The sequence below is a fragment of the Lissotriton helveticus genome, chromosome 2_2 (assembly GCF_964261635.1).
Source record: "Lissotriton helveticus chromosome 2_2, aLisHel1.1, whole genome shotgun sequence".
In the NCBI taxonomy this organism is placed as follows: Eukaryota; Metazoa; Chordata; class Amphibia; order Caudata; family Salamandridae; genus Lissotriton; species Lissotriton helveticus.
The window spans coordinates 280,003,538-280,023,082 of record NC_136060.1 but is presented as its reverse complement, the minus strand read 5'-3'; positions in this window follow the sequence as shown (position 1 = coordinate 280,023,082).

The window sequence follows — 19,545 nt, the reverse complement described above, 5'->3', positions numbered from 1 at the left end:
GAGTGTAACTCTGAGCAAGATGCAATAGTCCTTTTGCCCCTGCCATGCCATGTTACAAGTGAAGTTCACTTATCATGAACTGTGCAATGTACACACAATGCTCTACTCAGAGACATGGCTGATTACTTTGATTGATGGTGTCCTGGTCTCCTGAAACCATTGATGCCATGCGTGACACCATACCAAGTGTGTACCTCAAAAATATGTAAGCCACAAAGGTAACTCAGCTGATTAGATGTTGAAGGTGACCCATTGACTCTGCACCGCTCACATAATGAATAATGATAAATATACAACCAAGTTGTGTGTTTGCCTGTATTCTACACAACTAGGCCTTGGAATTGTCAAATATACTTGTTACTTCTACACTGACTTGGTTGAAATGTTTTGGAACTGTCATGTTGATCCCTAAATTTTAAAACAATATATATCAGCACATTTAAGGAGCTGCTCGATCCTACAATATGTATTGTATGTATCCAAATGTCGTGTAACCAACTTGTATACCCCACAAATAAGTCATAATGGTAATCTTCACCTATTTTGTGTCAGCCTAGGTCTCTACTTACTGTGACACAGACAATGTAGATGCCACTCTTCTACCAATAACAGGTCGATCTGGCAGAGCAGCTGGCCAGAGTCTGGCCACTGAACAGACTCCCTCTCCACTCCAGGATCAAGCCCTCAGTGATGACAACACCCCTGGAGATGTGGACGTGGATGACCTTCCTGGCCTATGTTCTGGTGTACATTAATTTGTACATTGGTCACAATCTCCAGAGTAAGGTATTTGAAGAGTAAGCCAAAACTCATGTGACATAACATAACTGCTTCATAAAGCACTGTCTACTGTTCAACAGCCACCAATAATTCCCAATGTAGCCTTTACATAGCTCTGTAACTGAAATTTACACATCACCAATAATGAGATAATGTAGTTCCACGCAATGGAACTTTTCAAGGCATTTTAGGTCAAAACCAGCCAACCGCAGTGTGCAGTGTACCACGTACATTTTGCATTTATGTACAGTAATGCACCACACTGATGATTTTTGTACTGGACATTATTTGGCAAGGGAGTTTTTGAAATATAAACAGATTAGCCCTTAGTTGTTGTAGTGGTGATGCACTTCACAGTCTCTAATACTGTAGTTTCAACCTCTAAAATGATGGATGACGGACCTCTCATCTGGGACATTTGGAACTGCTGCCGGAGGAAGTTGACCACTTGGCAGACACAGCCACAGGCTAACGTTGGTGATTGTGATGGTCAAAGTCCAATGGCTGTGGGCATCTAGGCTGATGACTATGTATGTGGCATAGATGTAGGCTGCAGTTAGAAAAAAACTCACTTGCTGCCTGACACTGCTGCTATCTACACCTCCTCCACTATAGCTGCTGTTTGCCACCTCTGGGAGCAATCATGCCAGGCCAGAGGAGCTGGAGACCCTGTTTGGAGAGGTCCTTCCCTTTTATGGCCAGCTCTATGGCTCAAAAGAGGAACAGGTAACTATTTCAAAAACATGTTTTAACTCTGTTCAACTTTGTCCTTTCAATTTCTATTGGCTATTGTGCCTCTGAGCCCCAGAGTAAAAACATGCTAGTTTTTGGTGAATTTGAGTGGTCCCTACATAGGACAATCATTTAATGGATTATGGGGCACTGTACTTTGTGGAGTGAACATCAGAATTTGAATGTGGGATAAGCCCTATATCTTGCTTGTGTTGCATGCACATATATATGCATGTCTGCATTTCATGGTATCTATGATAAGTTACCAAATCAGATCATGGTGTATGTGCAAACAAATGTATAGGCTTTACAGCATTAGCTGTGTCTGTATACTGTAAGAAGCAGATGAAGATGATGTTTGCCACATGTACAGTCCCACATATCACTCAGCCCACATGTGGCTTTGCAAAACGGTTGCCTTAAAGCTAGCTATACCTCAGAGACCCCTTCTAGGTGCCATACAACCTTGAGGTCACAAATTCAATGGCCAGAAGATTAACTCTTGTGTATTGAATTGGTGGAAATGTGATGTTCATGTGGGATCAGTAGGCACAACCTGCATAGACCAAGGCCTGACAATGACCTTTAGCCAGTCTGGGCAATGGCCCAGGCTGGGGCAGAGTTACTGCGGCAAGACAACTGATGCCCAGAGTAATCTCCATGTACACCTGCAGATCCAGGGATGTTCTCAACATGAGTTTTATTGAGCCATGGGTGCCCTGATTGCTTTTCTATATACTTTATTTGGAATGGTGACTGAGGGAACCCCCGGACTTGATACTTCTTTCCATTGACCCACATTGTCAATGTGCATCTTTGATGTATGACAGTCCCCTTACTCCCACAGGTCTATTGTCACTTTTCCATAAGTCATGCTTCCACTGTACAGGCCTAATGCACATCTGACACATTACCAGTGTAGATAGTTGGTTACTTCTGAAGAGATTTTTAAATGTTATTCACCAGTGTTGTTACATTCAATCCAATGAAACAACAAACACAATGGTATGTTGAATTCCAACCCTGTTACTGTGCCACATATGGCAAAAGGTGTATCTTGTGATGGCAGTACATGCAACACAAACTCAATCTGATGTATGATATCTGTGTAACACATGACCAAACATCCCCAGAGAGGAAGCTCTCAATTACACACAGGCCAGGCCATACTTGTGACCTAAGTCTCAGAATGTAGTCTATACTGTGGTACCATGCTCTATGGACCATATGCATCAAGTCACTGGGCCTGGCTGTAAAGGTGTCTGTACAGTCATGCACAAGTAGTTCACCATTCAGAGGGTCTCAGTGTTGGTATGTTGTGTGTCATACTACCTCACATCACAGTACATGTAGGATGACCCTGATCTATATGATATTAGTGGGCTGACTCAGTTAGTGTAGGCCATGACCAGAGTGGAGGATAGTCTGCAGATGACCACAAAAGTGTGTATTCATGCTTTTGTAGTGCATAGCAGGTGACATTTACACGTGTATTGTATGGACTGTTGATAAACGCTTGTGCTAGGTGTCAACAAAATGTGTGTCAAATAGATATCTTAAATAATGCAGTTACAATCTGTTTCTTCATCTATTGCATTCATACAGGTCTATGCCTATCAGAAGAAAGACCATTGGAGAGCCATCGCCTGAAAGGTGCAGACCCTGGAGGTCTTTTGCCGGAATAGCGTCCATTGTAGGAAGAGGTGGGAGGACCTGAGGCGCTGGACCAAGAAGATTGTGGAGGTGTGCAGCTGGGGAAGCGCTCCCAACGTGGACAGGGTGCATGCCAGACCCTGACCACCTAATGGCCTGCATACTGGTGGTGGCCTACCCCAAGCTTGATGGGAAGTTGAAGGCCCAACAGCAGCTACATGGGGGTGAGTCCTGGCCAGAGTCATACATGTTACATTGCCAAATTTGTGTATTACAGGCAGGAATTTCCCCATCAATTTTGGGGTGGACCATGTGCGACATTGTTTGTGTAGGTCTGGTAGTAGTTTCATGCTAATGTGCTGTGCCTATTGGCCTTATGACCAGGAGCACAACAGAGTCCAGTCCACTTCCAATTTTTATTTTTTAGCAGACAACTGACGGTATGTAACATTTACAACGAAATTTTTACAACGCACTACCATTACAACGCAGGCATTACCACGCACACCATTACAACGCATTGCGCTGGGGGGCGCACTAGGATAGGTAATAAGTTTCATTTTCTATCCAACACCTTCCCTAGTGTCCACGGGGACTGGAGTTGGAATAGAAAATTATACTTACCACTATCCAGCACCTCTAAGCGCTATGCGTTGTAATGGTATGCGTGGTAAAAACCGCGTTGTAAAGGTATGCGTTGTAAAAGTATGCGTTGTAACGTCATACATCCCAACTGACCGAGTGAAGTGATCAATAATCCCATGTTCTTAGTTGTTCTGGGTGACAATTGTACCACACAGTCCACTTGTCTTCCTTGTGTAAGTAGTAATGTTCCCTCACTACTGTCTCTTATGTGATGATGGCCCTACTACATGTGACATGACATACAGTGCAGGCCTGGGCATAGTTCGCGGAGTTTTACGACGTGGAACTCCGCGAAGTTACACAAAAACTCTGCGATTCCTGTGAGCGGCGGAGTGCAGTGCAAGCTGGTATTCCTGCCATTCGGGTAGAAATTCTACCCGAGCGGCAGCTCGCACTCGCGAAGTTACTGTTTGCGATCGCGAACTTACCATTCGCAATCGCGAGCGGGGAAAAAACTTGGCTGCAAATCACGAAGCGGAGTTTTCTGCACCCGCAAGCTTCACTGAGTGCAGAGTGCAGAAAACTCCGCAAACTCCTCGAACAGAGCGAATCTCACCGCCCAGGCCTAATACAGTACACAGTTTATGCAGTGACTGTACAACACTTCCCATTGGTAGAAATGGGGGATCCCACCTGCGCTCCTAAGTATCTGGAAACCTAATTCACCAAGTATATACTAATCAAAGTAATCATAATATAGAAAAAAACAATCATGCTGTACTGAACAATCATAATATTCGTGTCGTGACCAAATAGTCACTGGTCACTAGGTACAGTGTGCATTCCTCAGATCCTGGTATGGGATTTCCAGTAGTACAACAAAAGAAACCAAAATAATGTCCACAAAGTAATGTCCACAAAGTAGTATTGGAACGTAGAGTGCTTCTTTTATTCTTGAATTTTGTTCAAACGATGTCAATAAATCCGATTCACAGCCAACACGTGTTTCGTCTGGCTTATCAAATCAGCCAATGACTTCATCAGGGCTGTGTTAAAACATCAAATAGGTATGTTTCAGCAATCAATAATTATTGCTACAGAGATTTCTTAAACAACTAGAATGAGTAAAGTAAAGAGAGTAGGCTCCAGTGATAATGAGGAATGAGAAAGAAAGTCTCCTACGCCACCAGGGTCATATAGTCACCATAGTGCATACCCACTATATCCAAAATACAGTTTCAATATTACAAAATTCACCTTAATGTAAACTGAATCCTATCATAGAAGATTATCTCATCCTCTTGACGTTAAATGGTATATCGGTTATCTATATGGGCAAGTTAACATAGACAATTATTAGTTAATAGTATGGTCACAATGCCCAATCCTAGTATCCACACCACATTATGTCCAAATCTACAACCCTTCTTACTTGGGATAGGGTCATAGGATATAAGGAATAGCGCAATGTTCATATCTCTCTGAACTCACCAATTATAAATGTCACCATCAAATCCCAAAGGGTCGTCAAATATATAAGTATATGGCAAGTTCCCAACTGAATGTAGATATATACGTATCTATAGTAAGGAATTAGAGTAATCGATCATGAGGTTTAGTATTAATTAAATAGGGAATCACAAATAATATTCCCTCTAACATAAAACTCTTACCTATTTATTATCATTGGGAATATAGGGCATCACGTAACTCATTATATGGAGTTCATATATTATCTGTAATCAATAATATAAATGAAGGGGGGAGTAAGTAATATTGTGTCAATAATTCTCAAATATAACACACCAAAGTTGATTTATCGTGAATAATAATCCTACCTCAGGCTCCCAAACTATTCATAGGTGCCCTGTAAATTGATAAAGAGTAACGAGTGATCAAAAGTAGCCGAAAGAAATATATTATCTGTGCAAATAATGCTAGAGATACTCGACTCACCTATTTTTCGTGTGTAAATAATCTCTCCATCTATTGAGCATCACGTCGAGATATAGAGGGTAGAAAAGGAGAGAATATACCGTACATTAGTACGCGTATAAAATATGGCACAATAACTTGGGTAGTTTTAATAAGGGGTCCTCACTCACCCGTTCTACGTATAGTCTCGTCCGTATCAAATTCCGGCGTGCTGCTCCGTCACCATATTGGAATGGCTTTTTATACCTTAAATAGTGTGGGCGCCATATTGTAGTATGCAAGAAGTTACTTAGAAGTCAAATAACTATCCATCACAGATTATTTATTCTGATAAAAGTCATAATGGTCCGTTATTTGAACCAATCTATACGAAATGAGATGAAAAAGAATCCTCCTCTGTTATACTATCGACTGGCTAATTCTAACCACTAAACCTCTCAGCAATAGTTTGCGTTGGGAAGCTGAACCGATAATCATAACAACGTATATTCTTAAACGTTGATTATTTCTTACATATAGACGGAATTGTGGTTGAAAACCATGAGAAGAAATAAATAAAGAACATTTTTAAATAGAAGGTTTTAAGGCATTTTCATATATCGAGTAACCCAAGTATCGAACCTTGTTCTAAAGCGTAGATTCCACAGGCTCTTATGCCGAGTGCTATAAGTCATTGCATCGGATAACACATAATAAACCCCATTTATCTATTCTATCTAGTTAATATTATTGGTGCCATAATGTGATGTCAAATGGGTTCAGACAAAGTGAATTAGTACAAGTCGAGGAAAATTTGTCTACTTAAGGGTATTACTATTCCACATAAACCCTCAAGTCTAGACAGAAAGGAGAGTATAGCCAAAAGAAAGTTCGTGAATATTACAACATAAATATGATATACATGATACATATATACTCTGTATAAGATTGTTACAGTTATTCGTCAAAGAGAAAATATTTGTACAGGACTAACTATAGTCATTTTCACAGTAAACTAAATCTGCAAACCACAGGTTACTTGCATAATGGGCTGAGTACACACAAAGTAAATTATTACGTAGGTATAGAATATCTTAAAATTAATAGGAGCACAGAATGCAGAAATACAGATCAACTATATATATTACTCTAGCTATTCGGTAATAGATGTTCATTAACCACCAAGAGTATATATACACATAGTGCAGTATCATACATCGCTTCACATATTCAATGACCAAATAATACTGTAACTCAGAGTCTAAATTTAGACCATCTTCAACGGCTCTAAGTTTCATGATCCAAAGGCATTCCCTACGTCATAACCGTAAGGTTCTATCACCACCTCTCTTGTGTGCTCCCACTACATCAATGCCATGGTAAAGAAATTTATGTTTGATCTTGTCATTCTGGGTCTTAATAAAATGTGCTGCTATTGGGTACCTTGTGTCTCCATTTTTCAAGGCCCTCAAAATGTTCCACCATCCTGTCTCGTAATCTTCTTGTAGTACTACCTACATAGATCTTGGCACATGAACAAACAATCACATAAATCACATATGTGGTGTCACAAGTAATGAAGGAATTAATTTTAAAAGTTCCCATTCGATTATAATTAAACTCCTTAATCTTGTTAACAGCCCATCTGCAAGAGTTGCAGTTTCCACAATGAAAAAAGCCTGATGGTTGGCGCGTCAGCCAATTCGATTTATCAGGTACACTGAAATAACTGGGACAGAGTTTATTAGATAATGTCGTCCCTTTCCTATATGTGATGTTAGGTCTTTCGTTTAACATCACCCTGATATCTGCATCACTTAATAATAAGTGCCAGTACTTCTTCAGGACTCCATATAACCAGTGGGATCCTTCTCCATAACTAGTCACAAGTCTCACCAACTCTTTGGTATCTTTCGTACCTTTTGGACTGGACTTGGCTCTTAGTGTATCCGCTCGTTTCACACTCTTAGCTCTTCTAGTAGCTATCTTTATCACTTTATCTGAGTAACCTCGAGTTTTGAACCTCTTGTTCATATCGGTCAAATTGGACTCAAAGTCTACATCCTCAGAGCAATTTCTACGTGCTCTCAACATCTCTCCATATGGAATGGAGTTAATTTGACAGTTTTCGTTTTACTTCCCAATGGTAAGTTGTGTTTCAACAGTGACATGAGTGTGCAAACATCAATTGGTGCCATCAGCTTTAGTGCCTACCTGTTGCCCAATGTAAATTTGCCTGTTGTTAGTTTATCTACAATAGTGTTTCAAAAAGTCTATCACTAACTGGTGACAGGCATCAGGGAGTGAGATATAGAACTGTAGAGATCGTTTGTGAGTGTCTACACTCATACCGAAGAATGCTGTGATGTACCATACCATTGGGACTCTAGTGATCCCACATCTTCATAAATATCTGCGGATACCCAACAACCTTCAAAGGTGAATTGGTTTGTAGGAATAAACTCTATGAATAGCATTATCACCTCTACCAAGCAGGATTGGGGAGGTTCAAATGGCTATATGAAGTCTTGTGCTTTGTAAACTGAGAGTATCTATCTCTCAATAATGTTGGACCTCAATGTTTCAAGGCAACTGTCTAATGTCCATGTGATTCAGAAATAAACAACTTCACTACACCTTTAATTAGACTTTTCAGGTAGTAGACATTTGATGAAGTTTGGTGTCAAAAGTCTCATTGGTGTGCAATGTGCATTTGCATGCAACATGAATTCTGCCACAACACATATTGATGGGAGATTGGTCTTTAACTTGAACTTCATGGCATCATGATGTGTTATGAGACAAAGGAAGACCTGTTGAAATCTGGGTCTTGTGTGAACAGTGTGTATACATGCAACCACTCTGTATTGAAACATCATTGTACTATGGCATACTACAAGTGCCCAAGTATGCAAGATGAACAACTGTCCCGGGATGGAAATAATGCATTTGGAGCTGTCTGAAGGTATGACATGAGTAGAAGAACTATTGATTTGTGATGGTCAGGTGTGGAAAAGCAGCTGCAATAAACCTATGTAACATGTCATTTGATTCATCCAGGGCAAGCAAAGGAGAAGTGGCCCACATCATTAGGGACACAGCTGGCCACAGTGGTTCCGGAAGTGACAGGTCTGGACCCAGTGACCAGGAGGGTGTGAGTAGTGCCACGAAGGACAGCAGCTCATAATCATCAGAGACACCCTCCAATGGACACTCCCGAGTGGTGGCGGACCCCACTGGATTAGTACCACCTTCTTCCTTGTCCACCCCTCAGTTCCATCGCCACCCTCCCTGTTGTCCTCCAGCCATTTTTGCGGCCCGCTCTCCTAAGAGGGGAGCAGTCACCTTTACCCCAGGCACCTCAGCCCCTGCCCCTGTTACCCCTTTTACACCTGCTGCCCTGAGCGAGGAGGCCATTGACCTCCTGAGGACCTTTCAGAGGCAAGGTAACCACCTGACAATGTCTGGCCTATAGAGATCTTTTCAGGCTCTGGTCTCCTCGCTCATGTCAGCCCTCCAACCATTCCAACCTTCCACCCCACTTCCTGCCCCATCCCCATCCACATTCCCTATTCCCATGCTTATCCCAATCACACACATGCATCCGTATGCACACACTTTATAAGAAACAAGCATCACACACAACATAAAACACATAAAAACACATCCGTGCAACCACTCATCAGACACACACTCCTCACCAACCCAACACACCTACACCCCGAGACACCACACCAACACCCAAAGACCCCTCCAAAACACACATACCCCCAGATCCCACACAACACTCACATACTCTTCCACAAAACCCATAGCCCCAGACAGCATACCAACACACACAGACCTCTCCACAACATCTATACCTCCAAATACCACACCAACATACATGTACCCCTCCGCAATACCCATACTCCAGACACCACACCAAGACACACAGACCCATTCACAACACCCAGCATTCAAGCAGACACTACAGCAACAACCATAGACCCTTCTATAACACCCAGCATACACACCGACACAACAGCAACAGCCACAGACCCTTCTACAAAACACAGCAGGTCCACAGCACACACAACCAAAGAAAGCACATTTTCACAGTCACCCACACAACACACATCAACCCAATACACAGTTCATACAGCACACTCACCTGTCACTTCTACTCCTGCTACCTCCCAAACCCAACTCCTTCCCAAATATCGTATCCATTTTCCCTGTGTAGATGTGGTGTTTACCCTTGCCCATAGCACTATGAAAACCAACTCCCCCTTCCAAAGTCCCAGAAACCTCTCCCAAAGCACAACCCATCCCTTCCACATACCACTCTACCCCAAGCAACTGGATCTCCACCCCACTTAAACTAGCCCAAAAAGCAAAAAGACAAAAAAACTCCCAAAGACCACCCCATCCATGCCACATCCCACTTCACCATTAAGAAACTAGACCCCCACCCCACTAAAAGAAGCTCCAAAAACAAAAAGACCTAAAACTTCCTCCCAAAACCAAACCCAACCCTCCCTAAACTACTGCCCCCTCTTCCCAAGTACCATCTTTGCGGTGCCTGGAATGCCCAATGGATTCCCTTTTGTGAGGAGGTTCCTTGGCAGTGTCAAAAAGGGCATGGTTGGTGCCCCAGCATTGTGCTATGGCACATGATGAGACAATGGACTTTTAGCCTTTGTTTTACATCATCTTTTGGCATACTGTCATTAAAACGTTTCCTAGCTAGGAAGACATTGGTCCTGCCATTACTTTTCTTACTGTTTGATGTTATTGTATAGTTAGTGATATGTGAATGCAGTTGGTTTGTTTCACCCCAGATTGCGGATACAATTGAAGTGGTTAGTATGATCTGAATTTGGACCGAGTGCTGAAGTTACACAGAACACGGGGAAATGTTGGATGGATGTCTATGTCGGATCAAATCCAACTGGAACAGACATTGAATTTGGGAGCTATTTTATTTGGTAAGTATAACAGCTTGGCCTGGCCACTGTCAACATGATTTAGATTCCACTTCTTCCTATGATGTATGTTGAATATGTGTTTGATGTGTTAAAGTTAAATATTTGTTTATCCGCACATGGAGGGTGTTAAACTGTCATACCTTTGTGGACTTTGCATGGAAATGTGTCCATTTACCTGTATGTGCCTTACATCTACTTTATCTAGAGGTGTGAAAAATGCTGTTAGTGGTGTGTTTGCTTTCATGACTTGCACTTACACAATATCTACACATCCACGGCAATTGGTTATGCTATTTTTCTGTCCCGGATATACTTCAACCCACAGGTCCTGTGCACATTGAGGCCTTCAGGCATTTGCAGTAGGGAAAATGTTGGACTTCACAGGGGTTAGATTTACTATTCCCACTCCAGGCTAAGCAACATTAGGTAAAGCGATAGACTTCAGAGCAGTTAGATTTACTATTGCTACTCCAGTGTAAGCAGCAGTAGGGAAGGTGTTGGACTTTGAAACAGTTACATAAAACAATAAATGTTCAGACTGAGTATTACAAGTATTTTAATACAGAATAAAACATACCAAATTATACTACATAGAAAATATTCGCACTATATTAAATTGCAACTATCTAATAAAATGTAAATATACATTAAAACAAAAAAAATAAAATGAAAAATAAAATATACATTAAAATAACAAAATAGAGGTAAAAAAAGAAATGTATCAATTATGTGCTTACTGCCTTACTGTGGAATTCAGGTCTCAGATTTAAATCCTGCAAGAAAGCAGGGGCTTGAACAGTGGATGGCACCATTGGGCGCATTTAACCAGCCCCTCACCACCAAAGCACAGGGGGCTCCAGGTCCCAGACTACAGTCCTGCAAGGAGTCAGGGGCTTGCACAGCTGATGGTGCCATTGGCTTATTCAACCAGGTCCTCACCACTGCGGCACAGGATGTGCTTATTGCCTTCCAGGGGACTCCAAGTCCTAGACTTCAATCCTGCAAGGAGGCGTGGGTTTGCACATCGGTCAGCCCCTCACCGTGCCCGGACCAAGGACGGGCTCATCTGTTCCCATCAGAGCCAGGAACAGGTTGGTCTGGGGCACCCCTCTTGGTTTTGTTCCTCCCCTGCTGGTCCCTGCCATAAAGGTTTATCGACGTGTACCAAGTTGAGCTTTGGATCACTGTATCTCCCATACTGTTTCCTGAGTTATGCAAACTCTCAAGTGAAGGCGATGTTTCATAAGGGGCAAAAGAAATGTGAAAGAGAGCCCATGTGGGGTTAAAAAGTTGGCAAAAAAGACTTTGGTGGCCAATGCAGCAAATAACTGTGTGGCCAATGACATTGATGACTGAATAGAGGAGGTTGAGACTTTGTATAATGGCCGGTCTACCTCTAATATAGGCATTCTGACTTAAGTTGGAAAGTGCTGGTCAACTTTAAAGAGAAAAATGCATGTTCCGAGAAATCCCTGGCTATTTAACCAACCTCTTTAGAGGCCAAAGAAAGAGAGTGTGTACTACGGGATGTTTTTTTTATGTAGTGTCTGACAGAGTGGATCTAGGGCCATTGTGCACTGCCACAGGTGATGTTTCTGATGTGAATCCAATGTCTATGGGTGTGGCACCTGAAATAGTATGCTTAAACCGTTTTAATTTGTTGGCACAACCAAACATTGCAAATAAAGCGGTTTATGGGAGTAACCCTGTAATAGTGGGGACTAGGAGGAAGGTCCTGGGCAATTAAAAGGAAACTAATTGTGTGTGCCATATTGAGGTTGGTTATCTCAAAGAAATGTTTGAAAAACCTACTAATCAGGTTGCCTCTATGCGATTAACTATGGAGAAGCTTTCCAATAAAATCAATATAATTCATTTGCTACAGAAAATTAAAGAGGGTATTGGGTCCCAGGAGGGAGCCTCCTGCAAGGGGTTTGGACCCAAATGGAAGCCATACATCACACAAGCCAGGTATAGGGGAGGACACAAGGAATGGTTCTAGCACATAATCAGCCATGTCTGGCTACAAGTCAGAACTCCATACGACCCAATCTAAAGGTTCCCCTGTGTGTGTCCCGATTCATGCCACAGTTGTTTGTTTTATGAGGATTCCCTTGAAAACACAGAACCTAAACACAGTGGAGGGGGTAGACAGGTTACCTCCCTATTTACATGAGTCACAAGATGAGAGACTAAGATCTAACCTCTGGAGGGTACTACTACCCATGAGGATGAACCCCAAACATACGCTAAGATTGAATCACCCAGGTCCTATGTTTAGTTGGAGAAAAAGTAGCAAAATCTACATGACTAATGTGCTCAAACTACCGCAGAGGTCAAGAGAAAATAGAGATATACTGATCAATAAAGTCATACACTGGATTAGACAGATACGAAATTGTCGCTCAATAGTAAGATATGATATCCTAGATGCAAGTAGACATAATCTTGGTGATTAATTTGACTATACAACCCTAGAACCAGCTCACGATACCCTTGGAGAAGGCTTAGTAAATTTGGACAAACGCGCTTCACCCACCCAATGAATCCAGGATACAATTTTAGTTTAATCTTCCATCAAGGGGGCCAGTGCCAAATTATAGTGGAAATTGGGTTATGGCTAATTTAGCTGAAATAACACAAGGTGACCCTAGGTTGTATGATGGAAGGGTATGACAGGAGGAGTTATCGTCATCCCCACATGCTATAGGATTGGAAGGGAACTAGCAATACTAACGCTGAACAGGCTAATGGATTACCAGCTCCTACCTCTTCCTCGTCTTTTTTAAAGGAGGTTCAACGCATAAAAATTGGCAATTCGAGACAGCGGGACCTAAGGGGAGAAGGGACGGCAAGCCCAAGAGAGGTAAAAGGGGCGGCCGGAAACTCAGATGTAAGAACCCACTACCAGACCAGGTCATGGCAGGCCAATCAGAGGAGGTAGATTGCACCAATGATATCCAGATAATGAATCTGACAGATAGAGATTTTTGTCAAGACACTCTAACTGTATTGAAAAAGGGGTTGAACTTCTGTCCGACTGGTGTCTGCGATATGACTGATGTAAAAATCGACATGTACAAATTTGTAAGGCAACTCAAGATTAAAAATTTTTTTGCAGCAACTGGTGTGGTAACAAATCAATCTTCTAAACATATGTGGGGGGACGTTACCATTCATGATGTGGAAGCAACCAGACTACTTCTTTCCATCACAGAGAATGAAAATGATCCGATTACTTTACAGCGGGTATTGCAAGAATTGGACTACTGTACCAATTACAGTGAGGACAGTGGTTTAAAAAGCAAATCAAAATGGACCCCTAGATTGGCTAGCAATAATAATATCGATGCATTTTATAAAATCATAATGCAGGAATTAAATTTACTAGAAAAGAAGATTAGGACATCTAAAACCCCTTCACGTCGGTGTAATCTCACACTGGGTGAAAAAACAGCTTTAAAGACACTGGCAGCAGATCCCTCCCTTGTAGTCAAAGAAGCAGACAAGGGGGGGAATGTGGTAATAATGCACAGAACTAATTATGATAATGAAATCATGAGCCAACTTAACAACCAAGCATGTTATATTGAACTTCCCTCTAACCCTATCTTTGGAATAGTGGCTAAAATTAATGATTTTTTGAAATCTTGTCATCATGAAACCATCCTATCAGACAAAGAATACAAATATTTACTTGTAGATCGTCCTCGCTTCCCATGCCTATATACATTACCAAAGGTTCATAAGGACATTACCTGTCCACCGGGTAGGCCAATAGTGTCCGGCATTGGGGGGCCTACCGAGAAATTGTCGGAATTTGTTGACATTTTTTTACGACCCTATGTCACCAGCCTTGCCTCGTATATTAGAGATACCAAGGACGTACTTAACGTCTTTAATGATTTTAATTGGGAGCCGGAAATGATAATGGTCACTATGGACGTATTCCAATTATACACTAACATCACACATGACAAGGGTATTTTGGGTTTGGAATATTTTTTATTCAAGAGACCAATAGAATTATTGGACCACACTAATATGCTTCTAGCTATGTCTAAGATCATTTTGGAAAATAATGTTTTCCTGTTTAAGGACACTTGGTACCGCCAGAAATGCGGAGTAGCCATGGGTTCCAGATTTGCGCCGTCCTTTGCCTGCCTCTACATGGGGTGGATGGAGGCGAAGCACATCTGGGGCCCTGGTGGTACAGAATGGCACGATTGCATCAATTACTATGGCAGGTATATTGATGACCTGTTGTTTATCTGGACGGGTACCGAGACTCAACTCTTGAATTTCTTTGAGTACATGAACAACAATGTATATAACATGATCTTTACTATGAATTACAGCCGTACGGAAATAACTTTTCTGGATCTGAAATTTTATGTACAAAATGGTAAACTATGTAGCACACTTTTCAGAAAAGAGACCTCGTGTAACGCTGTGTTACACGGAAGTAGTGCGCATCCTAAATCGCAGGTTAACTCGATTCCTTTTGGCGAGTTCTACAGAGCTCGCAGGAATTGTAGTGAAGAGACTGATTTTACTATCTGTGCCAATGATATAGAGAATAGATTTCTATCCAGGGGTTACAGTAGGGGTGTCATTAGTAGAGCTAAAAACAGGGCTTTTAAACTTAAACGTAACGTAACATTGCAAACTAGACCGAAAAATACTGTGACCAAGAAACTAGTGAGATTTGTGACCAGCTATAACTTATGGTCGACTAACATCTATGGTATCCTAAAAAAATACTGGTTTATGCTCACTGCAGATCCCGTCTTAAAAGAACATATTTTGCCTCACCCATCTATGACCTTTCGGAGAGGGGTCACGATTGGAAATATGATCAGTCCCAGCTATCCCACGATTGCGCGTAAAACATCATTGCTACATTCTCACAATAAGGGCTCTTATAGGTGTGGGAACTGCAGTATGTGCAGAATGTCACTACATGGGATTAAATATTTCAATTACAATGACTCGGGTACTTATCACATCAAAACCCACATTGACTGCACAACCACATATGTTATATATGCAATTCTCTGTAAATGTGGTAAAGTCTATATTGGGAGTACCATTAGGAAACTTAAAGACCGTGTCAGTGAACACTTCAGGGGTCTTAAGAATAGGGACAATAGAGTTCCAATAGCTGCGCATGCTATGGACTGCCCAGCCCAAACCGAACATTTGACTATGTCCTTTCATGGCATAGAGATGATGCCCACTGATATTAGGGGTGGGAATCGGGAACTCAGGTTACGACAGCAGGAAGCGCGTTGGATAATGCGGGTTCATGCAGTGGAGCGGGGCTTGAATTTTGATGATGAATTACAATTCTTTCTGGTATAGCGTTACAGCCAATCAGAATAGTCTTTCACGCCCCAAGTATATGATGACCTCTCTATCTGTATGTTTTGTAAGTGTATTTTTCTGTAATTTGTATAGGTTGAATTGCTGTCAAGATTGTACGATTTAACTGTCTGTGTGCTACTTTTTGTAAGTGCAGTTCACTTGTAACATTTATCAGAATGTTATGTGACTCATAACTCTGTTTGCTTTCATAAGCTTTCCGCTTTTCTAATAACGGAGGCTTCTCATAGGGTTTCCGTTTCACATTACTATTTTATATCTAACTGTTCTGTTGACATTCTTCTTTCCCTTTGGGGTTTCCTTACTATTTGGGATATTTTGATTTATTATTTACCATAAGATTTCTTCCTATGTATCCTTTTATGAACACTAAGTTACAGATATTGGTTTCTGGGACGTTACACGGGTCACTTAAAGATGGCGACCATTTAACAGTATGTAGGATAGTCCTACTTTTATTTCCCCTTTTGGATTACCGAACGCAAAGCAAAGATAAGGAAGGAAAGTAATGGCGCGTGTGCTGAACGCCTGAGACACGCTGAAGGAACACACTGTTTCCTGACCAGGACCCCGTACTCGGAGGAATGTGCCGTCGGACTCTGAACCGACAGGTTTTTGATCATGGGCCCTGCACGAACAGGGTGTTAGCGGTTGTGTAAAGGGTTTAAAAATAGAAATACAACTATTGCAATGTGGTCGGGTTATAATTTGGATAGCACGGTGTCTGTGTGTCTGGACGCGACACTGGACCATTAAGGAGAATGTCTTCAAGCGGAGTAATATTTTTAAGTGGATTATTTTATTTTTATTGTGTTAAACCAACCTTAAGCCCAATTAAGTGTGTATATCTGATACCGACTTTGTTGCACTTAACAGGAGATATTACGAGCACCTTATGGATTGGGTGGATATTTGCTAACGACTCTAAGGACTGGATGTCCTTCCCCTGTGATAATTATATGGAGCAAGACGCTGTCTTTTTGGAGATTAAGTGAGTGTATACATTGTCACTGAATTTGGACTGTTTGCAATGAAAATGTTATGAGGAGATATAGGCGGGTTGGACGATGGAGCATGTGTGTGCTCACGTTGTCCTATGTTTGTTATAGATCTAGAGTCTGAACAATACGCCCACGCTTACCTATTGGAAGTTTGCAGTAGATAGTTTTTGGTGAGCATTCATTTGACTTTCTTATCGCATGTTGGTTGGCAGGCACTTTTTGTTTTAGAGATAGGCTCTGTACCGTTTTTGGGTGCGTTTTGGGTCTATTCTTTTAGATATAATTCTGATCTGGGTTTCCTTTTGGTGGTTACCATTCTCATTGACTATTCTTTCCCTTCACATTCTGGGTATCACTGGTGTCTTGGTGGTTTGATTACTTTATTGTTCGTATATCACAATGTATCTTCTCCATTGTGGATGACATTTTAGTGTAAATACTTATAATTGTGTGTGCTAATGTTAACAATATCTTGGTTATCGGTGCTTTTGTACGGTTGCCACTTTGTAATATATAATTGTAAATAGGATAACTTTCTCTCTTTTGTCATAACAGTGTATGTTTAATGGAACATGATTGTGATTATGTTTATTGTAATATGTATTTACAGCCCTGACGAAGTCTAGTGGTCTTAACGACCTAGACGAAACACGTGTTGGCGGCGGTTGTTTCTCTTCCTTATGTATGAAGAATGGACACTATCATTTGAATGAAAGAAAAATTTTTCTTATGCAGAATAAAATGAAGAGCACCTAAATATTGGGACTTGATATTTCAAACTTACTTGAACTTTTGTAGCTCAGGATCCGGTGCACGTTTGTAGGATTGGAAGGCGTTGAATTGCTATCCATACCTAGTGAGAATAGAGATGAGATGAGGCGATCCTTAAATTCCACTCAACCATCACCTAGAGTAAATACAAATCTCAAGATTTTATCATGGAATTTAGCAGATCTGAAATCCAAACTTAATTGTGAGGACTGGGGAAATTGTATTGGCCATTTCGAAATACGCATCATGCAGGAGACATGGGTCACAATCTTGTCCACCATGTGGGCTTTATGAACTTTTGCATTGAGGCATCACCATCCCCAGTAGGATGGGCAATAGGGAGCCTAATTATCTGAATTAAAATACATCTGAGTTGTTTCCTTAAAAGGTTAATGTAATATCTAAAGATCTTTTGACTGTAAGACTTTCAACTGCCGAGGGCGACGAGTCAATCCTTTTAATGAATATTAATAACAGATTTACCCCACCAGAACTGAAACTCACCTACTATTTTAGATCTTGCTGAGTTTTTGGAATGTTATGAGGATAATAGCTTCCTGGTACAGGCAGTGGACTTCAATACTACCTATGAAGTGCTTGAAATGGTGACAAATCTCAATGAGTGAGAGGACGAGGAGAGGGAGATCCCTAAATTGAGTGAGGTTGGTTTTGCTAGAAACCCTAAAGTAGCATTTCAAATTGCATCCATGCACTAAAATGTGGCCTTAGTGCCTACAATGGACAGCCCGCTCAAAAAAATATTAGCTATGCCTTTGAATGGGCTGATTGCCAAACAAGAATTGATTATTTTCCGCTGCATGTATCCAATTGGCATTATTTGATTGATACGTGGGTAACTGAAGGCCTAGATTGCGATCATAATGCTCTGGAATTTGAATCAAACTATTCCTGTAAACCCCTCGATGCATATGTCCGAGCAAGAGGAAGAGGAAGAGGCCCAAACAACAAATTAGATATTTAGTAGCCTATGTGTAGAACTAAAAAATGTCTTCTTTAAAGAGGATAGAGATGGGATGCTAGTAACAATAAAGTGGAATGGTTTAATGACCACTGCATGGTATCCAGGGCTGAGCAGATGGGCGCTATAAAAACCATAGGAGTTCATTGGTAGGAAAAAAAGAAAAAGTATAAAGTAGCGCAAACTGCATCTAGAAGGAAATGATGAGAGGCCCTATAGAGAAATCTTTAGATTGCAGCTAATCTTAAGGATAGCAAACAGTTCTGGCACGTAATAGCCAAGGGAACAAAGAACCAAATAACTGAAGAAGTGCCCCATATTAAACCACAATCTTGGTTAATCCATTTTTGTCTACTCTATTTGGATCAGCCCGCTATTCAGATGGTGGAAAACCATAGTGATCATGCTGAGATACTTAAAAAAACATGTACTGTCAACCAGATTACTTTTAGTTTCGATGTCACTAGGATGGCCCTTTCCATACTAGAAAAGAACAAAGCATCAGGTCTCGATGAAATACCAGGTGACCTCTACCTATCAGAACTGGAAGTATGGATTGTTATTCCAAATTGAAGCGTTAACACAATTCTAAAGGGAACAGAAGTACCTGATTCCTGGCCAGGATCAGAGGGGGTTCCTGTGTTTCAAAAATGAGATAAAGGGAATCCTTCAAACTACAGGCTACTAAATAAGCTTAATTAACATTTCTCAGACATTGTTTAGCAGGCACCTGTATGATAGGTTAAAGGAATGGATGCATGAGGAATAGATTCTA